The sequence below is a fragment of the Petaurus breviceps genome, unplaced genomic scaffold (genome assembly GCF_028583685.1).
Source record: "Petaurus breviceps papuanus isolate PSGF00001 unplaced genomic scaffold, PetGlider_PUasm1.0 90925, whole genome shotgun sequence".
In the NCBI taxonomy this organism is placed as follows: Eukaryota; Metazoa; Chordata; class Mammalia; order Diprotodontia; family Petauridae; genus Petaurus; species Petaurus breviceps.
In genome coordinates, this window is record NW_027187380.1 from 1362897 (window position 1) to 1386834 (window position 23938).

General features: G+C 37.5%; 1 protein-coding gene and 1 long non-coding RNA gene across 2 annotated transcripts in view; one reads left to right on the plus strand and one right to left on the minus strand.

Moving 5' to 3' along the window:
- The window catches only part of LOC138152232 (uncharacterized), a 29033-nt gene extending 21608 nt beyond the window's left edge, over window positions 1-7425 (plus strand). Inside the window, exons 2-3 of the long non-coding RNA XR_011166062.1 lie at window positions 5913-6017; window positions 6642-7425. This is a non-coding gene — a long non-coding RNA (uncharacterized lncRNA). The remainder of the gene's footprint in view (window positions 1-5912; window positions 6018-6641) is intronic.
- The window catches only part of TIMP2 (TIMP metallopeptidase inhibitor 2), a 321405-nt gene that overhangs the window by 180332 nt on the left and 117135 nt on the right, over window positions 1-23938 (minus strand). The window lies entirely within an intron of this gene.

Sequence of the window (23938 nt, forward strand, 5' to 3'; positions counted from 1 at the left end):
TCCAAATTGTTCTCCAGAGTGCAGTCCACAATCAGTTCACAACTCCACCAACAATGCATTAGTGTTCCAATTTTCCTACATTTCCAGAATTTATCATTTTACTGTTTTGTCATGTTAGCCAATCTGATAAGTATGATGTGATACCTCTGAGTAGTTTTGATTTGCATTTCTCTAATCAGTAGGGAGTTAGAGCATTTTTATGTGACTTCTTTTCATATAGCTTTAATTTATTTATCTGAAAACTGCCTGTTCATATCCTTTGACCATCATTGGGAATGACTTGTATCCTTATAAATTTTATTCCATTCTCTATATATTTTAAAAATGAGGCCTTTATCAGGGACACTGGTTATAAAAATTCTTTCCCAGTTTTCTGCTTCCCTCCTAATCTTTGTTGCATTGGCTTTTTTTGTGCAAAAACAATTTAATGTAATCAAAATCATCCATTTTGCATTTCATAATATTCTCTATCTCTTATTTGGTCATAAATTCTGTTCTCCATAAATCTGACAGGTAAACTATTCCTTGCTCACCAAAAGTTTGCTTATAGTATCAGCCTTTATATCTAAATTGCATACCTATTTTGACTTTATTTTGGTATACATTGTAGAATGTAGGTCTATGCCTAGTTTCTGCCCATCACCCAGGACTTTTGTTCTGCCGTTGGACTTCAATAATTCTGGAAGAGAGAGTAAGGCTGACAACTTTGTGCAACTTTTCCTCACTTAAATCCAATTCACCCATCAAGGCATCACCCTTGATGTCATTGGTCCTCTTCCTCTCCAGTGTAATTCATATTAACAGTGAGTCAGAAGATACAATTAACTATTAGCAAAGGCATTTTCTAAAATAACAGAGTAAAAATAGTAGGTACAAAAACACTGCCCCCATAAACTTGGGGTGCACTCTAGAGGACCTGAGAGCTATTTCTTGTGTTAGGAGAGCATTGCAACCTCCCTAGAATCTGAGGTAAAAGGCACCCTCTGGGGATTCAACCTTCCAGTTTGAGTGTATGTTGGGGAGCAGTCTAGAAGAGGTATCTCATTAGTATAATTTTTTTTAAATTAGCTATTCTTATTAGGAGCTCTCAGAACACAAAAGGGTGCTAAAATGACTCCAATAATTAGCCTTTGATATCAATAATTAACCATAAGAATAAAAAAGCATATTTGATGAATAACGATTTTTAATGAAGATATTAGTCATTAATTAAACCAACCAACAGTATGCAAATAGAAGTTTCAACACAGCAAAGATCCACTCATTTTGGATGACCTTTCAGATTCCTTTCAACTCTGATATTCTTTGAATCTAAGAGTCTAATTACTGATGGATAGTAGTTGATCTGTATTTCTCTCTTCCCCCTCCCTATTCCATCCTGTTTGCCAGCTAAGAGAACTTTTACTGACCTCTTTTTGCTGAACTCATCAAAAAGAAAAAAAAAAGTTAAAAGGGAACTAGACTTAAAACTACAAAGTCAGCACCCCTCGGTTTAATCCATGAATATTAGCCAGGGGCTCTATTATCTTCTTATTAAGTTGTTGACTTAGTTTCAGCTGTCTTTGCATCCCTAGTGAAAACTGCAAAACTCTCTAAACTTCATTTGATATTTACTCTTGTTTGCAGACAGATTACAGTTTCAGAGGCCAGTCTAAAAGCAGACTAAAAGCAGAGGTTAGAAAGAATTCAGCCCCAACCAAGTTCAGATCTCACTGTCTCCTGTCCTTGATCCCATCTTCATAATGGAAGAGTTGATTGGAGAGAGGTCACACCTAGAAGAGGCTGGGTTTTACAGGGATTCTTAACTTGAAGTCTATGAACTTTTCTTTTGTCCTCTCTCCTCTTCTCTCTCCCCTTCTTTGATTTTCCTTATTCTTTTTTGATTTCCTTTATAATCCTATGTATTTTCTTTTTTGTTTTATGCATTTAAAAACATTATTCTGAGAGGTCGGCAGGCTTTACAAGACCGTTAAAAGGATCCCTGACCCTTGAGGGAAAAAAAAGGTTAAGAATCCCCGACTTAGATGGCACAGTCCCAGAGCACAGGGTCTATGACATACAGAAGCAGCCTTGCCACAATCACATGGTGCTGACATCACATATGAATGTCTTTGCTCTGCATTGTTGCAAAGTTAATCTTTGGCTGAATTGTTTAAACAGAGCAGTGGTGGACTCATTGAAAGCAAGAGGAGACATCTGGTGGCAAGTTTTGGAGATGGCTCTGGAGAGAGCAGTGAGAAATTGAAAGAGTTCCTGAAACCTCTAGCCTCAGGAGTGAGTTCAACTCTGCCAGGATTGGCATCTACAGTTTCTATGGATGTGTCTAACTTCTTTGTATCAGCATTCCTCAACTCCTGCATCCTAAGTTTCCTTAGCTGTGAAGAGTTAGACCATTGGAAAGGGCAGATGACTGCTGTGAAATTGTGAACTGAAGAGATCATAAAGAAAGATGAGCTGGTCGAAAACTTTTGGTACTTAGAATCCTCATCTCACTAAAGTCAGCTATGTCTGTACATAGGTACCCTGACAAAATCAGGCTTTGTTCTCCTGGTAGATTGGGGAGGGGGGTGGAATTTGGGTTACTAGACCTAAGACTGGTCTAGTAGATCCCCTCAGCAGGACACAAGCAACTATAATTCCAGCAGCTCTGCAATGGAAGGAAATAGAGCTCCAGAAGATGAACTGGGACTTAAAAGAAGAAAAAAGAGTATCTTCAGGTTTGGAAGTTCTGATATGGGTTAGATACTTAACCATATTTTGTCATAGGATTCATTTCATAAGAATGTCTGTCATGTTTTCTCATATTTGCTCTGGATCTCTTAAGTAATCCACATGTTAATGAATGTTGCTGCTGTTCAGTCATTTAAGTACGACTCTTTGTGACCCCATTTTGGGGGTTTCTTGCCAAAAATACTGGAGTGGTTTGCCATTTCCTTCTCCAGTTCATTTTACAATTTTGGAAACTGAGGCAAACAGAGTTAAATGACTTACCCAGGTCACACAACTAAGTGTCTGAGCATGGATTTGAACTCATGAAGATGGATCTCCCTGATTCCAATCCCAGTGCTCTATCCACTGTGCCAATTAGCAGATGGACAATCCAAATGTTAATATATAAATAATGATAAATAACTATCATTTTAAAATTTCATATGACTATATACTGGGTGAGAACTTGGATACTGGATAGAGGACCAGATTAATCTAAAACTCAATAGATACTCAAGCCACACAGCCTGGGAATCTAAACTCCTTGATCACATCTTTGATCTCCATATAGGAGAGGCTCTTGTTCTAACTCTAGCCCATCATAGCTTCCAGCAAGGAAAGCTCCCTAGAGATGATCTGGCTAAGAGCAGGGCCGGCAGTGATGGAATACAAGTGTCCAAGTCGAGACCTTTACCTCTTACCCCAAAAGAATTTAGGTCCCATTTGTTTGAAGGGGCAAGGCTGGGGTACAGGCTCTGGGAACCCCCTTGAACTCTCTTTGCATCTTTCCACTTGACCTGGCATTCACCTGAGGCCATAAACCTTCCATTGTCACTATGCCCAAATCTCTGTTACCCTTAACCTAATCTAGGCCTCCATTGTCTGTTACCTCTGGATTGCCTCCAATTACTTCAAGGGTGCTTGATTCTATCAAAATCCCATTCTCTTGGTTCCTAGAGTTTGACCTCTAGTCACCCCAGTCCCATCTAGATCCTCCTTAGACTCCTCCTCAAGATCCTCCCTGGATCCTTCCTCCCATCACCTCAGACTACTTAGCCACTCCTAGATTCCTCCCATTATCTTTCTGTATGTAAGATCCATCTTGCCTCCATTAAGGTGCTCAGATTCAATCTAGCTCAGATTCAATCCAGCTCAGATTCACTCTGGCCAGTTTATCAATACAAGCATTACAAATGCTCCGATTCCTTAAGAGTCTACCCAATATGGCAGATCTTTAATAAACTTTGTTTTACTTTGGCTGAAAGAAAGCTTGGGTCAAATTCATTCAGGTAGGACCTGGCATGTTGCTATCTTGGGGTCATAAGCACCCCTAAACCTCAACAGCAGGATGATTACAGGGAGGTTCAGCAAAGGCTCAGATCAGGACTATGTTTCACAAGTTAGGTTAGTTCCTGTATGTAACATTCACTCTTCAATTAAGAGATTCCAAATGACTGTGGCATACTTATAGTGATCCAGTAGAATCTTGGATAAAGAGAAGTGATAAGAGATGGACACACTATTCTTGCAGCTTCATGGTTCCATTGGATAAAGCCAGATTGTGGAAAACAAGATGGTGTCTATATTTCTAGTAAGAGGTGCTGAGGAAGAGGAGAGAGCTAGAACTGATCAGTAGTCCTTGTAACAAATACCTCCATAGGAATCTGCTAAGTAATGAGTTACTTTTAAAAAACTAAATATCTTGCTGAAAATACCTCCATGCTTCTTGGATTGATCAGTGCCTTTGTTCCTTTACCCAAGCAGATTGCAACTCCCCATGCTTTAGTATAGTAGTTATTTAAAGTAAGGAATTTGTTTTTATAGTGAACCCCCAATGTATCCATATCTCAAGGTGGTTTAAAATAAAGGAAAATGAGTATTTTCCCAAGATGCCAGACCTTTACGAAGAGTTTCCATGGAATGAAGCATTTATAAAATACTTCCTATGGTACTGATAAGTGCCATAGATACAAATAAGAGCAGCTAGGTAGCAGAGTAGATAGAGAGCTGGGCCTGGAGTCAGTAAGATTCAATTTCCTGAGTTCAAATCTGGCCTCAGACACTTATTAGCCATGTGACCTGGGCAAATCACTTAATCCTGTTTACCTCAGTTTCCTCATCTGCAAAATGAGCTGGAGAAATGGCAAACCACTCCTAGTATCTTTGCCAAGAAAATCCCAAATTTGAACACAAAGAGTCGGGCACAACTGAAACAACTGAACAACATTAAAGATCATCCCTGCTCTCAAAGAACTTACATTGTAATAGCTGAGACAACGCAGAACATTTCAGCTGCAAGTTAGATGGAAAGGTCTCATGGTCCTTTACATGCAACATGAAAAGCAGATGTTAATGCATTTCCTTGAATATAATCTCACACTGATAAAATCATATCAATTTCTGAAGTTGAACCATTTGACAATGCTGAGCACTTTGGTGACAAGAACTTTCTTTTCTAGGTTTTCAGTAGATATAACTATGATGGGGACCATGAGATCCTTAAAAGGAAAAGGCTATGTCTCTGGAAGCAACCCAGTCTCTGAATTTTCCCATACATTTCAGTAGCCCAGATCACTGGTGCCTCCATCCAAGGAAACTAGCTCATTTCAGACTACTTGCTTGTGCCTACCACTCCTTAATCCTACCTAAATCACCTATTTAGCCAATTTAATATTCCTTTCACAGCTGCATCTTTCCCACACCAGACTATTTACCACTTCTTAATCTTACCCAGATCTTTTTCACTGTCCTTTTTGTATATAAGCATCAGTCTCATTCTTATTAGTTTGCAGGTTCCCTAAGAATCTCACCTGCTTTATGGGTATTACAATAAACTTTGCCACTTGACTGGTAGAAGCTGGTTGGCAGTTAATGGGGATGGCTAGCCCTTTTCTTCAGGAGTTGCTTCCTGAATGAAAGCTGGGGAAGACTGTAAGGGCTGATCTGGAAGTAGGACAGGTGGTCTTGGAGGGTTCTTGTGTTCCTCGGATCATGGGTGGCAGTTGGCCAGCAGCCTTTCCCCTTCATTCCTATACCTAGGCATGAATATAGAGTATGAGTACACCCTTGTGAAGCTAAAGCATTATCTTCTGGCTTAGCTACAGAGGAGGGCTAGGGTAGTTTGCTTGTTCTAGGGTATTCACATATTTCTCAAATATGAGAAATCCTACTAGCAAAAGAAACCATATCCTCTCTTTTTCTAGGTCACTATGCTGCATTCTTACTGTGACTGCAACAAAAGTGGAGCTACTTGGAATTATGGTAGACAGGAGAAGATAGCATTATCAAGGCCTCTTCTCTTTGCAAAGGTAATGAACATTTGAAACATGCCTATGTTGAAAGGAAAATTCTTCCTTTGGGTTTTCACCTGGATTAACAAGACAAGAGAATTAAAAGGAGTTTATTATAGGTAGCAAACATGTTGATGTGCTGATCACTGGAGGTGGGGCCAGTTTTTATTAGAAACTTTTGAATTGAGATAAAGACAATTCAGATAGGTTAACAACAGTAAAAGAGGTTGGGCCCTTGCATCTCAGTTTCTCCCCAAGGTAGCAAAGTACATGATAATTTCCAGGTAGGGGTAACTATGTCATAGATAGGGATAAATGACAAAGAGCAGGTAAAGCAAAAAGCTGCCAACTTAGTGAAGTCTTCTCCAAACAGAACCTCTCCCAACACTGATTGACAAGCTAGGCTGGGAACAATGGGTCACTGGGTCAATTTAATTTTCAATACCAAGACCACCTAAAATGGATACTACTTGAGTAAGATCAAGAGCTTTTCCTGCATTAGCGTCTGAGAGTGTAGGCCTTTCTCAGTCATGCCCAGAGGTAAGAAAGAAGGGCCTAAGGCCCTTCTCTCCCCCTTAGGCTATGTGGCCTGAAATATGGGCTTTGACCTTTGGCCTTTTTCTTTACCCTTTTGTGTTGTAGGTACAGGGAATGGAGTCTCAAAACCAGGAGCTTAAGCCACAGGAATATGGGAATCCAGGAATCCAAAACAGATATTGTAGCCAGTCCAGTAGAGAAGCTCTGTGGAACAAGGGTCTAGGAACTGATACTATGTAGGAATGGAGCTAAACTGAGAGTTTAATCCCTTCCCCCTCCCAAGAGACTGAGGTAGTGTGGTTTTTTTTGGAGGGGGAAAGGGTGTGGGAGTGGGCTGGGAGGAAAGACCAGCAGAATTATGCCCCCAGGTTATTTTTTACCTCTTGCTTTATTCTTCCATTCACTCTTGGATTAATCTTTTTTTTTTTCTGAGGGTCACTGTATTTATTGTGGAGTTATTCTTTTTTTTTTTTTTCCTGGGATTGCCTCTTGGACTTCTCTTAACTCATAGTATTTCTTCACTGTTTGTGTTTTTTTAAATAGTATTTTATATTTTCCCAATTGTATGACAAGACAATTTTAAGCATTCATTCTCACAAGATTTTGAATTTCAGATTTTTCTCCCTCCCTTCCTTCCCTCCCTTCTTACTGAAATGGTAGGCAATTTAATAATAGGTTATTATATGCAATTATGTAAAACCATATTTCCGTATCAGTGAAAGAAGGAAAAGATCAAAAGGAAAATAAAACAAAGGAGGAAAAATAAAGTGAAAAAAGTATGCTTCAATCTGCACTCAGAATCCATGAGTTCTTTATCTGGATGTGTACATTTTCCATTGAGGGTCTTTTGTACTGGTGTCGGATCATTGCATTGCTAAGAAGAGTTGTCATTCATAGCTGATCATCCTATAATGTTGCTGATACTGTGTACAATGTTTTCTGGTTCTGCTCATTTCACTTTACATCAGTTCATAGAAGTCTTTCCAGTTTTTTCTGAAATCTACCTGTGCATCATTTCTTACTGTAAAATAGTATTCCATTATATTCACATACTATAATTTGTTTAACTATTCCCCAATTAATAGGCATCACCTCAATTTCCAATATTTTGCCACCACATAAAGGGCTGTTATAAATATTCTTGTACATATAGACCCTTTCCCCTTTTTTTATTATCTCTTTGGCCTAGTAATGGTATTGCTGGATCAAAGGGGATGCAGTTTGGTTGACCTTCGGGCATAGTTACAAATTATGCTCCAGAATGGTTGGATCAGTTTACAACTCCACCAACAGTGCATTAGTAATCCAATTTTCCCACATCCTCCCCAACATTTATCACTTTCCATTTCTGTCACATTAGCCTATATGACAGGTGAGCGGTGGTACCTCAAAGTTGTTTTAATTTGCATTTCTCTAATCAAAAAAGTTCTTCACTGTATTTGAAACTCTTTTTCCTGTTTATTAATGTTTCTAGCTTCAGTTCCTGCATTGAGAGACTGTGCCAGGACCAGGTTCTGACCCCTATTAGGAACTGGCTTTGTCCCCTGCTCTTGTGTTGTTTGTCCTTCATTTTCCAAGAGGACCCATGACATCCTGGGGTGATGATCTGCACATGAATTGGATTTAAGTGAAGCAGAGTTGTGCAAAGTCATCAGTCTTATTCTCTCTTCCAGAGTCACTGAAGTCCAGTGGCAAGACAAAAGTACAACTGGTGACAGTCCAGGATGAATTGGATGATCTTGACCATCTTTCATGTCTGACTAAGCTCTAAAGTGTTCCACAGAGCCTGCTTCAGCTGCCTTCTTGGCCATTGGAACAAATTGTTTTCAATTTGTTTGTATCCTCAAAGGCAGGAGTATGGCCTCAAGGCCACATGTGGTCCTTGGGTGCAGCCTTTTGAATGAGTTCAAGTTTTACAGAATAAACCCTTTTATTAAGGGGATTTGTTCTGTGAAGTTTGGATTTAGTCCTAGAGGGCCACATGTGGCCTTGAGGCCGAAGGTTCCCCAATCCTACTCAAATCCCCCCCCCCCCATTCCATGGGGGGAAATCTTCACATGCTTGGGGTAGAAATCTCCCTAACTCACCAATGGATTTGAGGTCCCTCAGTTACCCTCAACCTGTTTTAGCCCATCTGCTGGGATGGTTTTACTAGAGTGTGACTACTGCTCATACTACATAGCTTCTTAGAACCACAGATGAGAGCTGAGTACCAGGTCAGCACAAAAGGTGGGTGAGCAGCCCTGAAAAAGGTCCAGTAAGCTCTCACACCAGAGGTGCTGGTCCTCCCGGAACACTCCATACACCCCAATGGTTCCAACAGAACACTGGAGATCAGGTTCTCTTCAGGGCCTTGTGGAGCCTCAGATGTGCACACATTTCTCAGCCCCTCTGCCCTGTCCCCTTGCACAGTGACTGACAGGGAAAGAAACTAGCTCTCTTTCTTGCTCTGACAAACCACTGCTAAGATTGAGTCAATAACAGGCTGCACACGGAATGGTCCCAACCTGAGATCTTACAGACTTTGACTTGTGAAGCCCTGAATCAGACTGAGAAGCTTACTGGTGTCTTCCTTTGGTTTTAATGATCACTTCTTTGTCTGAAGCCCCTTTTTATCTTTCCTGGGGAGTTTCTTAGGAAAACTTTACAACTTCAGTTTTATCAGAAGTTCCTTTGAATAGTTGTTCCACTATCCCATCTAATTTACCTTCCTTTAGTTATAATTTTAGTACTGAATGGCTCAATGACTCTCAGAGTATCCTAAATCCTAATCATGTTTGGTTTTAGAATAGAGATCTGGGTAGAATATGTTTCCTTGGTTTAATAATAATAGCTGCCATTTATATAGTCCTTTTTTGATTTACAAAACACTTTGAACCATAACATCACAACAACCCTGTGAGGTAGGTAGCAAAGATATAATTTTTGTTTTAAAAATGAGAAAAGTGAGATAAAGAAAAGTTAAATGTAGTAATTCCAAGAGATTCATGAAAAAAAAATGCCATCCACCTCTAGAGAGAGAACTGATGAACTCTGAGAACAGATTTAAGCATATTTTTTCCACTTTATTTTTTTGGGTTTTTTTTGTCAACATGGTTGACATGGAAATATGTTTAGCATAACTTCATTATTACTTGACTTCTCAGTGGGAGAGGGATTACAGGTAGGGTGAGAATCTGGAACTCAAATTAAAAAAAAAAAAGAATGTTAAAAAATAAAAAAGAATAAAAGAAAAGTTAAATGCTTTGCTCCAGGTTCAAAAACTACACAGCTAGCAAATGGAAGATTCAGGTCTTTTGTCTCCTGTCTATCATATTGCCTTTCCACATTTATTCTGTGATAGTTTATATATTTTCTTTCCTGAGATATTATAATAGACATCACCAATCATTCATTTATTCATTCAATGATTGTGCTATTTATTAAACTATGCTAAGCATTGGAAGATATGAAATTACAAATAAGACTTGACCCTTGTCAAATCTTACAAGCTAGCCAGGGAGATAACAGGTGTATAACCCCAAAGTATATTGATAAAAAATAAATGCATTGTGGTAAGTTGGTGGTGTGTCTAGATTCCTATCCCTCGTAAAGATCCCAGTAAAGCTCTAAAAATGCACCAGATTGAAAAGAGAGAGAAAGAAAAATCAGCCATAAACTCTACCACTTAGTTTAGGGTTATGCAAAAAGGCTGTCATAATCCTGCAGAAACCCTGGAAGTAAAAAAGCCAGAGAAGGTAGAAGGTGTGGGGCAAAGCAACCCTACAACAATTTTTAAAAATAGCTAACACTTAATAGAGCAATTATTACATAACAGACATTGTACTAAGTGCTTTACTGTTATTATCTCATTTGATATTCACAATAACCCTGGAAATAGGATATATTGGTTTCCCATTTTACAAATGAGGAAACTGAAGCAAACAGAGGTCAAGTGATTTGCCCAGGGTCACACAGCTAGTAAGGGTCAAAAGCTAGATTTGAATTCAAGTTTTCATAACTACATATCAGGTGCACTATCCACTGGAGAAAGGTTCTGAGCAGAGTCCAGAGATGAGGCATCCTGACAGTCCTTTAGCAAGAGAAGTCAGGAAACAGGCCCCAGGCAAATAGGTGGGTAGCCTAGATCTCAGCAAGAGAGGAGAAGAAAGGCTTCAGGCAGAACCCAGCTAGGGACAGCTCCAATGCAGCAGGAGAAAAAAAAGTCCCAGAAGCCTGTGTATTAAATGTCTACACTGTGCTAAGCATCTACTATGGGTAGCATCTAAGCAGTTCTGGCCCAACCTACCATTTAGGCATCTTGGGCCTACAGCACAGTGGGTAGAGTAGGAGAAGGGGAAGAGGAAGGTGAAGAGAAGGGAATAAGCATTTGTATAGCACCTAATACTTGCCAGGATCGGCTAAGCACTTTACAAATGTTATGCCATTTGATCCTTACCACAACCCTGTGAGCATTTACCACAGTAGAAACAGAGGTCCAGTGACTTTCCCAGGGTCTGGTCTCGTAAGTGTCTGAGGTTGGATCTGAACTTGGGTCTTCCTGACTCTAGGCTTAGAACTCTATCCATTGTACCACCTAGAAGGAGACAAAGTAAACTAATAATAAGGCCTTTGTCATTTATATTAGCCTCTTAGTCACTATATTCAGGACAAAGCAGTATATAAGAGCAGAGTTTAAACTAAGCATAAGCCCCAACCAAATCAGTCCATCATCTTTCATTAAATGTTTTTTTTTTTTTGTTAATGGGATTTTTTTGGTTTTGTTTTTACCTTTTGGAGGGGGGAGGGCAGGGCAATTGGGGTTAAATGACTTACCCAAAGTCACACGGTGTCTGAGGCCGGATTTGAACTCAAGTCCTCCTGACGCTGGGGCCGGTGCTCTATTCAATGTGCCACCTAGCCGCCCCTCATTAAATGTTAACTATGTGTCAAACACCATGAATTGAGGCTGCTGGTATAAATAATTCAACTAAAGAAAACACTAAATAATGTGAAGAAATACCTTGAACTAAGAAACGCCCAGTGGATAAACCCAAAAAAGAGGGTATCCTGCTACAAGACCAAGTAGAACCTCTGAGAAAAAACAAATGTCCTGGCTGTTCAGTTTTAGGGTTTAGGGGTGCTTGAGACCCCAAAATATCAACCGGGTCCTGCCAAATGCATTCGACTCAAGTCTTCTCTCAGCCAAAGTAAAACAAATTTTATGAAAGATTTGCCTTAATGGGTAGACTCTTAAGGAGCTTAAGTATCTGTGTCACTTATATTGGACAAGTAGGCCAGAATAATCTGACACAGAGTGAGTCTGTGCTAAATTACTCTCACCACCTTCATGGAGGCAAGATGGATCTTATATACAGAAAGACTGTGGGAGGATTTAGGGGTGGTCTAGAGGAGGAGTTTGGGCAGGGTCTTGAGGAGGAGTCTAAGGAGGATCTTGAGAGGACTCCAGTAATGAGATTAAGGGTGGGAAATAGCTGAAGGATACCTGGAGATGACAGACAACTGGAGGGCTAGATGAGGTTAGGGGTAACAAATTTGGATATAGATATTTTGATAGGATCAAGGGTGGAAAGCAGTTGGACAATTAGGGCTAGGTTAAGATTAACAAAGATTTGGGCCTAGCTATAATGAAAGATTTATGGCCTCAGGCAAATGCCTCATCAAGTGAGAAGATTCAATCAAAGTTCAAGGAGTTTCCCCCAGCCTGTATCCCATTACTGGCCACAATAACTAAGGAGAAAAGAAAGACAAGGAGAATTGATACCTTAGAAGAGACAATGGGAAACCTCAGCCCAAAACTGAATGCTCTGAAAAGTAGAAAGGGTCAAACAGAAAATGATTCAATGAAACAAGAAAAATTAAAATAAAAGCAAAAGACTGAGAAGAAGGGAATGCAAGGGATTTAATATTCAAAACAACAAACTTGGAAAACAGGCCAAAGAAATCTTTGGACTATCTAGAAATCATGATTTAAAAAATAAAGCATTTTGAGAAATCAAATGAAAACTTACTAGATCTTTTAGAACCAGAGGACAAAGTGAAAATATAAAGGATCTACCAATAAGTTCCTGAAAGAAATTGCAAAATGAAAACTATCAGTAGTATTGGTCAAAATTGAGAACTTCTAGGTCAAAGAAAAAAGGAATGGAGGGAACAGGCATCCCATGAGCCAGCAAAGGAAGATTGAACATAGTTACCCTCACACAGATCAAAGTGAGTGAGAGAGGTGAAAACTTCTCAGACTATATTCTAAAATCTAGTAAGGCTTTTTCATGGAAAAGAGGCCCAAGTTCCCCTTCACCAGAAATCACATGATTTATAAGGACTCAAAACTCAGAGGGGTAGGAAGTCATCCCTCTCCTCAGTGCTACCTCAGCATAAGATATGCCAAATAAGGACAGAAGTGCTTTCTCAAATGTACATTGGGTGGTCTACTGTTTCCTTGTTCTGGTACTTGAGTTAGATTGCTGCACTTAGATTGTGCACCTGACTTCCAGCCAATGGAAGAAAATGATAAGCAGAGAGGTGGGGGAGAATTTGTGTCAGGGCTATATATCTTTGCCATTTCCTTTTGTAAATTGCTTCTCCTCCCTGACTATGTTGGAAGGGGGGGGTGCCCTTTCTCACAAGATCATAATAAGCCATTCCTTTCTGCTTTCTACCTTGAGAAGCCTCTGTGTATTATTTGGGTAAGGATCTCTATTGCACACAGTTTTGGGGTGTACAGAAACATACTAAACTCAAAAGAGAAATAGGAAGTACTAAAAGTAAGGGTTAATGAGGGAAAGGGTAAAACAGGTAAAGGAATAAGCTCAGGAGAATCCTGGCCTTGGCCTCAGTCTAGACACCCAGAGGCTACAGCACACAAAGTTAACAGCTAAACCCTTACCTCCCAGCCTGAGAAGCTCAGTACATCTGTACCCCAGAAGCAGATCTCCACTCTAAAAATTCAGGACATAGGCAATCACAATGGGCAAGAAGGAATCTATGAAATCAAGAACAATACAATCCTATTATAGTGAGCAAGAACAACCAAATTCAGAGCATAACATGGACTCTATACTCACACCTGACCCCACAGAAGGAAATACAAACTGATCTCAAGTCCAAAAAGCATTCTTGGAGGAGCTCAAGAAAGATTTTAAAAGCCAAATTAGAGAGGTAGAAGATAAGTTTAAATCTACAGTGACCAAATTAGAAAAAAATCTCACTGAAGAAAAGAAATCCTTAAAAAGCAAAATTGGTGAAGTGGGACAGAAGGTTCAAAATCTAACTGGAGAAAATACCTCCCTAAAAATGAAAAGTGAACATATGGAAAAGGAGCTACAAAAACTAACCAAGAACAATAATTCATTAAAAATTAGAATCGGTCAAATTGAAGCTAAGGACTCTATGATGCATCAAGAGTCAGTCAAACAAAACATAAAGATTAAAAAACTAGAAAAAAGTGTAAAATATCTCACTGGAAAAACAACTAACCTGGAGAAAATATCTAGGAGAGATAACCTAAGAATTAGGAAAGCCATGATGAAAAAAGCAGCCTGGACAACATCCTCCAAGGGATTGTCAAAGAAAACTGTCCTGAGGTCGTAGAATCAGAGGATAAAACAGTTATCGAAAAAATTCACTGGACTCCTCCTGAAAGAGATCCCAAATTGAAAACTCCAAGAAATATAGTAGCCAAATTCCAGAATTACAAGGTCAAGGAGAAAATACTGCAAGCAGCCAAAAAGAAACAATTCAAATATCATGGAATTACAGTCAGGATTACACAGGACCTAGCAGCTCCTAAATGCAAAGATCAGAGGGATAGGAAATTGATATTTTGTAAGGCAAAAGAGCTAGGACTGCAACCAAGGATCAACTACCTGGCAAAACTGAGCATAATGTTTCAGGCAAGGAAATGGTCATTTTATTAAATAAGGGATTTCCAGACTGTCCTGATGAAAAAGCCAGAGTTCAATGGAAAATTCAATCTTCAATTACAAGACTCAAGAAAGACATAAAAAGGTAAGCAAGGAAAAGACACTCAAATACACACACACACACACACACACACACACACAAACAAACACACATGCACATAACTTGGGATTCAATAAAAGGAAACTGTTTACATCCCTATATAAGAAGTGGATACATGTCAATATTGAAATTTATATAATTATCATGACATTTAAAAGGGATATATATAGATAGAGGGTGTGGGTATAAATGAACTAATCTGATGATAAAAAAAAAACCTTATTAAGGGGTACAAAAGGATTGTAATGGGAGAAAAGGAAAGGATGAGGGAGAAAAAGGTAAACTCTGCCACACAAAGAGGCATAAAAAAATACTATAGTAGAGGGGAAGGAGGGAGGGAGATAACATATGAACTTTATTCTCATTGGTTCTGGTTCAAAGAGGGATCAACATAATCAGTTAAGTTTAGAATTCTAACATGAAAAGACACAAAAACTCATTATAATAGAGGGAAAGGAGGGAGGGAGAGGAGCACTGTATGAAATTAACTCTCATCAGTTTGGTTCAAAGAGGGAATAACATACTCCATTAAGTATAAAAATCCATTGTGCCCTACAGGCAGTAGGAGGAGTAAGGGGGGACAGCAAACGGGGGGGGGGATGATTAGAAGGGAGGGAAATAGTAGTAAGGGGAAAGGGTATGTAAAAGTGGGGCACAGGGAGGGAATACTGAGGGAGGCAGTGGTCAAAAGGAAAACTCTTAAGGAGGGGAAGGGTGAAGGAAGAAATAAAAACATAAACAGGGGAGGGAATAGGAGGGAGGGAAAGACACAGATAGTAATCATAACTGTGAATGTGAATAGGATGAACTATCTCATAAAACAGAGGCAGATAGCAGAATTAATTAAAAACCACAATCCTACATTATGCTGTCTAAAAGAAACACATTTGGAACAAGGGGATACACATAGGGTAAAGGTAAAAGGCTGTAGTAGAATATATTATGCTTCAGCTAAAGTAAAAAAAAAAAAGCAGGGGTAGCAATCCTTATCTTAGAGCAAAAGCAAAAATAGATCTAATTAAAAGAGATAAGGAGGGAAACTATGTCCTACTAAAAGGCACTATCAAGAATGAAGCAATATCATTACTTAATATATATGCACCAAGTAATATAGCATCCAAATTCCTAGAGAAGAAGTCAAGGGAATTAGAGGAAGAAATAGAAAGCAAAACGATACTAGTGGGGGACCTCAATCTCCCCCTCTCTGAACTCGATAAATCTAACCTCAAAATAAACAAGAAAGAAGTTAAGGAGACTAATAGAATTTTAGAGAGGCTAGACATGCTAGATCTCTGGAGAAAACTGAATGGGGATAAAAAGCAATAGACCTTCTTCTCAGTGGTACATGGCACATACACAAAAATCGACCATATACTAGGGCATAAAAACCTCACAATTCAGTGCAGAAAGGTAGAAATATCAAATGCATCATTCTCAGATCATGATTCAATAAAAATCATATGCAATAAAGGGTCATGGAAAGATAGACTAAAAACAAATTAGAAACTAAATAATTTAATCCTAAAGAATGAGTGGGTCAAACAAGAAATTATAGAAACAATCAGTAATTTCATTCAAGAGAATGACAATAATGAGACAACTTACCAAAACTTGTGGAACACAGCAAAGGCGGTTCTTTGGGGAAGTTTTATATCCCTGAATGCATACATGAATAAATTAGAGAAAATAGAGGTCAATGAATTAGGCATGCAATTGAAAAAGCTAGAAAAAGAACAAATTGAAAATCCCCAATTAAATACTAAATTAGAAATAATGAAAACCAAAGGAGAGATTAATAAAATTGAAATTAAGAAAACTATTAAATTAATAAATAAAACTAAGAGCTGATTTTATGGGGAAAAAAACAATAAAATTGATAGACCTTTAGTCAATATGATAAAAAAAAAGAAAGAAGAAAACCAAATTACAAGTATCAAAAATGAAAAGAGTGAATCTACCTCCAATGAAGAGTAAATTAAAACAATAATTAGGAATTATTTTACTCAATTGTATGCACATAAATTTGACAATCAGTGAAATGGATAAATATTTACAAAAATATAAGTTGCTCAGATTTACTGAAGAGGAAGTAAATTACTTAACCCAACCTCAGGAAAAAAATATCTAACAAGCCATCAGCAAACTCCCTAGGAAAAAATCTCCAAGGCCAGGTGGATTTACTAGCAAATTCTATCAAACATTTAAAGAACAATTGATTCCAATACTCTACAAACTATTAGGGAAAATTGGTGAAGAAGGAGTTCTACCTTCTTTTTATGACACAAATATTGTACTGATACCTAAATCAGGAAGAGACAAAATGGAGAAAGAAAATTATAGACCAATTTCCCTCATGAATATAGATGCAAAAATTTTAAATAAAATATTAACAAAAAGACTCCAGCAACTTATCACAAGAATAATACATTTTGATCAGGTAGGATTTATTCCAGGAATGCAAGGATGGTTCAATATTAGGAAAACCATCAGTATAATTGATCATATCAACAATAAAACTAGCAGAAAACACATGATTATCTCAATAGATTCAGAAAAGGCTTTTGACAAAATACAACATCCATTCCTATTAAAAACACTACAAAGTATAGGAATAAATGGAGTTTTCCTTAAAATAATAGGTAGCATCTATTTAAAGCCATCAGCAAGTATTATACGTAATGGGGATAAACTAGAAGCATTTCCAATAAGATCAGGGGTCAAACAAGGATGTCCACTATCACCCCTCTTATTCAATCTAGTACTGGAAAGTAAGCAGTAGCAATTAGAGAAGAAAAACAAATTGAAGGAATCAAATTGGGCAAAGAAGAGACTAAGCTATCACTCTTTGCAGATGATATGATGTTATGTTTAGAGAATCAAGTAACTTTTTACTTGATTTTACTTGAGACAATAAATAAATTTGGCAAAGTTGTAGGATATAAAATAAACCCACATAAATCCTTGGCATTCCTCTCTATATTTCTAATGAAATCCAACAGCAAGAGATAGAAAGAGAAATCCCATTTAAAGTTATTTAGACATTGTAAAATATTTGGGAATCTACCTGCCTATATGAAAACCCATATGTTCCTATAGGAACCCAGGACCTATATGAACACAACTACAAAACACTTGTAACACAAATAAAGTCAGATCTAAGTGGAAAAACATCAATTGCTCATGGTTGGGTTGAGCTAATATAATAAAACTGACAATTTTACCTAAATTAAATTACATATTTAGTGCCATACCAATCAATCTACCAAAAAAATTACTTTATAGAACTAGAAAAAATAGTAACAAAATTCATTTGGAAGAACAAAAGGTCCAGAATATCAAGGGAATTCATGAAAAGAAATGCTAGGGAAGGTGGCCGAGCCATATTAGATTTTAATCTATATCATAAAGCAACAGTCATCAAAACTGCTTGGTACTGGTTGAAGAATAGAGTATTGGATTGATGGAATAGACTGAGTACATGAGACTCAGCAGTCAATGACTATAGTAATCTACTGTTTGATAAACTCAAAGACCCCAGTTTTGGGGATAAGAACTCACTATTTGACAAAAACTGCTGGGAAAATTCGAATATAGTATGGCAGAAACTGGGCATAGACAAATATCTAACACTATATACCGAAATCAAGTCTAAATAGGTGCATGATCTAGGTATAAAGGCTAATACTGTAAGCAATCTGGGAAAGCAAGGAATAGTTTACCTTTCAGATTTATGGAGAAGGGAAGACCAACCAAGAGTTTGAGAGCATTATAAAATACAAAATAGATAATCTTGATTACATTAAATTGAACAGTTTCTGTGCAAACAAAGCCAATGTAATCAAGATTAAGAGGGAAGTGGGAAAGAATTTTTACAACCAGTTTCTCTGATAAAGGCCTCATTTCTAAAATATACAGAAAATTGAGTCAAATCTAGAAGAATACAAGTCATTTCCCAATTGATAAATGGTCAAAGGATATGAACAGGCAATTTTTGGAGATAGAAATTAAAGATATCTATAAGCATATGAAAAAATGCTCTAAATCACTATTGATTAGAGAAATGCAAATCAAAACAACTCTGAGGTATCACATCTCACCAGTCAGATTGGCTAAGATGACAAAACAGGAAAATGACAAATGCTGGAGAGAATGTGGAAAATTGGAACACTAATGCACTGTTGGTGGCGTTGTGAACTGATTCAGCCATTTTGGAGAGCAATCTGGAACTATGCCCAGAAGGCTATAAATAATTGCATAGCCTTTGACCCAGTAATACCACTTCTAGGGTTGTATCCCAAAGAGATCATAGAAGTGGGAGGAAGACCCGTATGTACAAAAATATTTGTTGCAGCTCTTTTTGTGGTGGCAAATGTAATAGTAATGAAATTTAAAGATCCCCCTGTATTGGCTTGGTTTTTAGTTTGATTGTGTTAAAACCCAGAGCTTGTGAATCCCACTTGTGAGATGGACTTGTTGACGTGAAAAGAGAGGGATGAACCGGGAGGAGCTGGTGACATAAATTTAGAGAGACACAAGAAAAGAGAGAGGCAGAAGAACTTTTTGGAAGCAGCACCTTGGAGGCAGAGAGGGACTGAGAGGATTGCTGAGGGCCAGTTTGAATTTCCCAGGACTTTTGAGAGCTGCCACCCAGAGCTGCCAAGGACTGAGAAGACATGGCTGTTATGCTGGTACTTTGTCTGTTTTGAAGTTGTTTTGCCAGATTTGTTCACTGGTGAAAGACAGTCCTGTTGTTGCAGAGGTTCTGGAAACTTGCTGTTGGTTCAGAGCTCCTGAGACTGTTCTGCAGTCAGAGAGTGAATTCTGTCCACTGGTGAAGGACAGTGCTGTTGTTGCAGAGGTTCTGGAAACTTGCTGTTGGTTCAGAAGCCCTGAAGAAGGATTTTCTTGTTGTATGTTTACAGAAATACTGGAAGAGGGTTTTGCTAATATTTTGAAGGGTCCTAGGACTGTTCTGCAGACAGAAAATGAATTAAGGAAGATACTTCTTGTGTCTTCGTGGCCTTGCTAAGCTTTGTCTCCCCCAGAACAAAGATTGCTGAGAACTTGCCTCGGGTCAAGATGAAGAAAAGACCTCTCTTTGGGTATTAAATGCTGTGCTTAAACTTGTTGTAACTCTGGGGTAGATTCAATGGTGATCCAAGTGTGGGGAACTTTTGACCTTTTTGTGTTCTGTGATTGAACAAATGAATGTACTTTACTTATGATTGGAAACTAATCTCCATTTGAGAAGAGGGGCTTTGTGATGGACTAAATGAATGTACAGTCTAGGGGTGGAGTAGTATTTAGAAGAGGGACTTTGTGACTGATTAAATGAATGTAATGTCCAGGGGTGGGGTAGTACTTGGAGATTATTGAATTACACTTAGTAAATGCTGTATTTTGAATGATGTTATATTTTGATTTTCTCTGTTCTTAATTTTTCACTGAATAAAATGGAGAGCACCTATGCTGGTATTTTGAACCTTGGGAAGTTGCCTTTGCTTGGCATTACAGCAAAGAATCGGAAATTAAGGGGATGCCTATCAATTGGGGAATGGCTAAACAAGTTGTGGTATATTAATGTAATGGGATACTATTGTGGTATGAGAAATGAGGAGCAGACAGACTTCATATTTACCTGGTATATATATATATATATATATGAAAAGGGAAAGGCCTTTCCAATTGGAATGAAATTTCCAATTTGCAATGAAATTAATGGTAAAGCAAGAATGCCTATTATCACCACTACTATTTAACATAGTGCTAGAAATGTTAACTATAGCAATAAAGATAAGAAAGAAATTGAGGTAAGACAAATAGGCTTTTAAAAAGAAACAAAATCATCATTTTTGCAAATGTTATTACAGTTTAATGAGAAGAGCCTAGAAATTCAACTAAAATTATTTGAAACAATAAATTTATCAAAGTTGCAGGATATAAAATAAATCCACATAAATCTTCATTACTCCTGTATGCTACCAACAATGCCTATAAGGAAGTGATATAAAGAGAAATTCCATTCAAAATAACTACAGAATGTATAAACTATTGGGGAATTTATCTATAGACACATTTATATGAATCCAAATCCAAAATACTTTTTACAGAAATATAGACCTAAATAATTGGGAAAACATTATTTGCTCATGGGTAGACTCAGCCAATATAATAAAAAATGACAACACTACCTAAATTAACTTACTTATTAAGGGCTGAAAAAGAATGATTTTATAGAGCTAGAAATGATAAAGAAACTTTTATTGAAGAATAAAAGAGTAAGAATCTCCAGAGATGTAATTTTTAAAAAATAATAGGACAGAAGGGAACTACTAATAGTAGATGTCAAACTATACTACAAAGTAATAATCATCAAAATGATTTGGTACTGGTTAAAAAATTGGGAACTTAATCAATGAAAGTGATTAGGTAATGAGAATATAGAAGAAAAACATGGTAACACAGGGTTCTATAAACCCAAAGACCTTCAGGATCAAGGACTTCCTATTTGACAAAAACTGCTGGGAAAACTGGAGAGCTGTCTGGCAGAAATTAGGTGTATAGATCAACATCTCACACACATACCAAATTCACTCCAAATCTATACAATGACTTAGACATAAAAAGTGGTATCATAAGCAAATTAGAAGATCAAGAAAGAAATTACCTTTCAGATCTATAAATAAAAAAGGGTTCATGACCTAAAAAGGGATAGAAAAAAAATCACAAAAGAAAACTGAACAGTTTTGATTACATACTATTAAAAGTTTCTACACAGGGGTGGCTAGGTGGCACAGTGAATAGAGCACTGATTCTGAGTTCAAATCTGGCCTCAGACACAACACACACAAAAAAACTAGCCGTATGACCTTGGGGAAGTCACTTAAACCCAATTGCCCTACCTTCCCCCCTCCAAAAAAAAAGGCAAAAAAAACCAGTTTCTACACAAACAAAACCAATGCAGCTAAAGTTAGAAGAGAAGCATGAAATTGGGAAAAATATCTTTGTAGCAAGTTTATCTGAAAACATTATCATACCCAGATATATTGTGAATTGATGCAAGTTCAGAAAACTGAGAGCCTAATAGATAAATTACCAAAAGATAGGAATAACCAATTTCAAAAATCTAAGCTAATCATATGAAAAATGCTCTAAATCACTATAACTAGAAAAATGAAAATTAAAGCAACTTTGAGGTTCCATTTCACATCCACAAGATTGGTAAAAATGACAAAAGAGGAAAATGACAAATGTTGGACTGGCTTCAGACACCCTAATGCATTGTTGATGGAGTTGTGGATCTGTGTAACCACTCTATAAAGTATTTTTTATGTCCCAAAACTCACTAAACTGTTCATGTTTTTAACTTAGTGATATCACTACTAGGCATATACCCCAAAGAGATCAAAGAAAGAAGAAAAGGACTCACATGTATATTTATATACACATATATAAATATTTATTTTTATATATCTATCGCAGCTCTTTTTATAGTAGCAAAAAAAAAAAGAAAATAAGGAGGTGACCACCTATTAAGGGAATAGTTAAATATATTATAGTATATGAATGTAATAGAATATTGATGTGCAATAAATGACAAAATCTTGAATTTCTAAGGAAACTGGGAAGACTTCTATCTCTTATAGAATAGAATACATATAATGCTTTATTATATAGTGTTATATAATAGCACTATATATGCTACATATATAGCATGAATTGTTGCAGAGTGAAGTTAGCAGAAATAGGAAACAATTTATATACTAATAATGTAATAAATAAAAACAACTTTGAAAGATTTAGTATTATAGATGTAATAACAAACTATGATTCCAGAAGACAGAAGAATAGGAATGTTGCCCACTTCCTGCTAGAAAGGTGATAATCTTTATAATGCAGGATGAGATATACATTTTTGTATATGGACAGCATGGAAATTTGTATTGCTTGACTATTTGTTAGGAGGATTTTATTATTTTTTATTGTTCAACGTAGGGGGCTGAAGTGAGAGGGAGAGAAAACTGAGAAAAAAGTAAAATTAAATTTAAAAAAGAAATGATAAATGTATGGAATAAATAGAAGAAAATATTCTGAAAGATCTCAATGATCTCATTTCTGTTTGGACTTTATGGAGGAAGGTTTTATAGAGGAGGTTTATCTGAGAAAGACCTGAAGTGTAAGGCCTCTGCTGGACTGAGGTTTCTCTATCAGTTAATTGTTCATTTGCACATGATTAGGTTTTGAATATACCAAAGAAAAGGATGTTGCTTTCTAGCAGCTTGTCTAAAACAAAGAACACAAACTCACCAAGCACTTAAAGCAATGAATCATCTTTTTCAAGACAAAATAGACAACTTTTTCCTACCATAAATTTTCTTCTAAAAATTTTCACTGACACTTTTTGTTCTTTACAACACATTTATTTCCAAGCATACCTCTGAATCATCCCTAACCAGAAAGCTCTCCACCCCACTTTGATATTTTTCACTACTATGGGAATGTAAGGAAGTGACTATTCTAGCCAAACAGACTTGTAACTCCTATCCCAAAGCCTATTGGTTTGGAACTCTCTCCTTATTGGCAGAGATGAATGCTTTGCCCATTGGTGGTGGAGCTGACAATTCTTGTCAGAGGATTTCAGCCTTTGAGAGTCTCCCTTCAGGACTCTTCAAGGGCAGTCCCCTTTGGGACTCATTCAGCTTCACTTCTTTTTAAAGTCACTTCAGGCACTTCTGGCTTCTAGTGTGAGAGAGAAGATGGTAAATACAAACCCTCCTTCAGGTGCTGAAGGGAAAGACCCTAGTAAGCCATGCAAAGAGCTGTCAGTCTCCATCATAGCTCTACCCCAAACTTGCTATACTAGAGACTGTGGGGAATTTCCCCTTCAGTGAGATCCAAGACACTCTCTTGGTGGAGCTCTTTCACTCTGGTATATATTCTCATACATATAGCTTCTTTGATTTCTGTTTTGCTATGATTTGGACAAATGGGTTTTCTTTGTTATTCACTATGTGCTCATTGTGGTGTTTGCTGTGAGAGGGGTCAAGCCTTGAATATGGAGTTTGGGGTCCTTCTTCCCCTAAAAAAAATGATAAAACTATCAGAAGCTAGCTCAAACTTGATCATTTTTCCTAGACAAACAGTTTTTAAAGAAGCAGATAGAATTCTAGCCCTATACCTTCTCTCTCTGTCTCTCTCTCTGTCTCTGTCTCTCTGTCTCTGTCTCTCTCTCTCTCTGTCTCTCTCTCTGTCTCTGTCTCTCTGTCTCTGTCTCTGTCTCTCTCTCTCTTTCTCTCTCTCTCTGTCTCTCTCTGTCTCTCTCTGTCTCTCTGTCTCTCTCTCTCTCTCTCTCTCTCTCTCTGTCTCTCTCTCTCTCT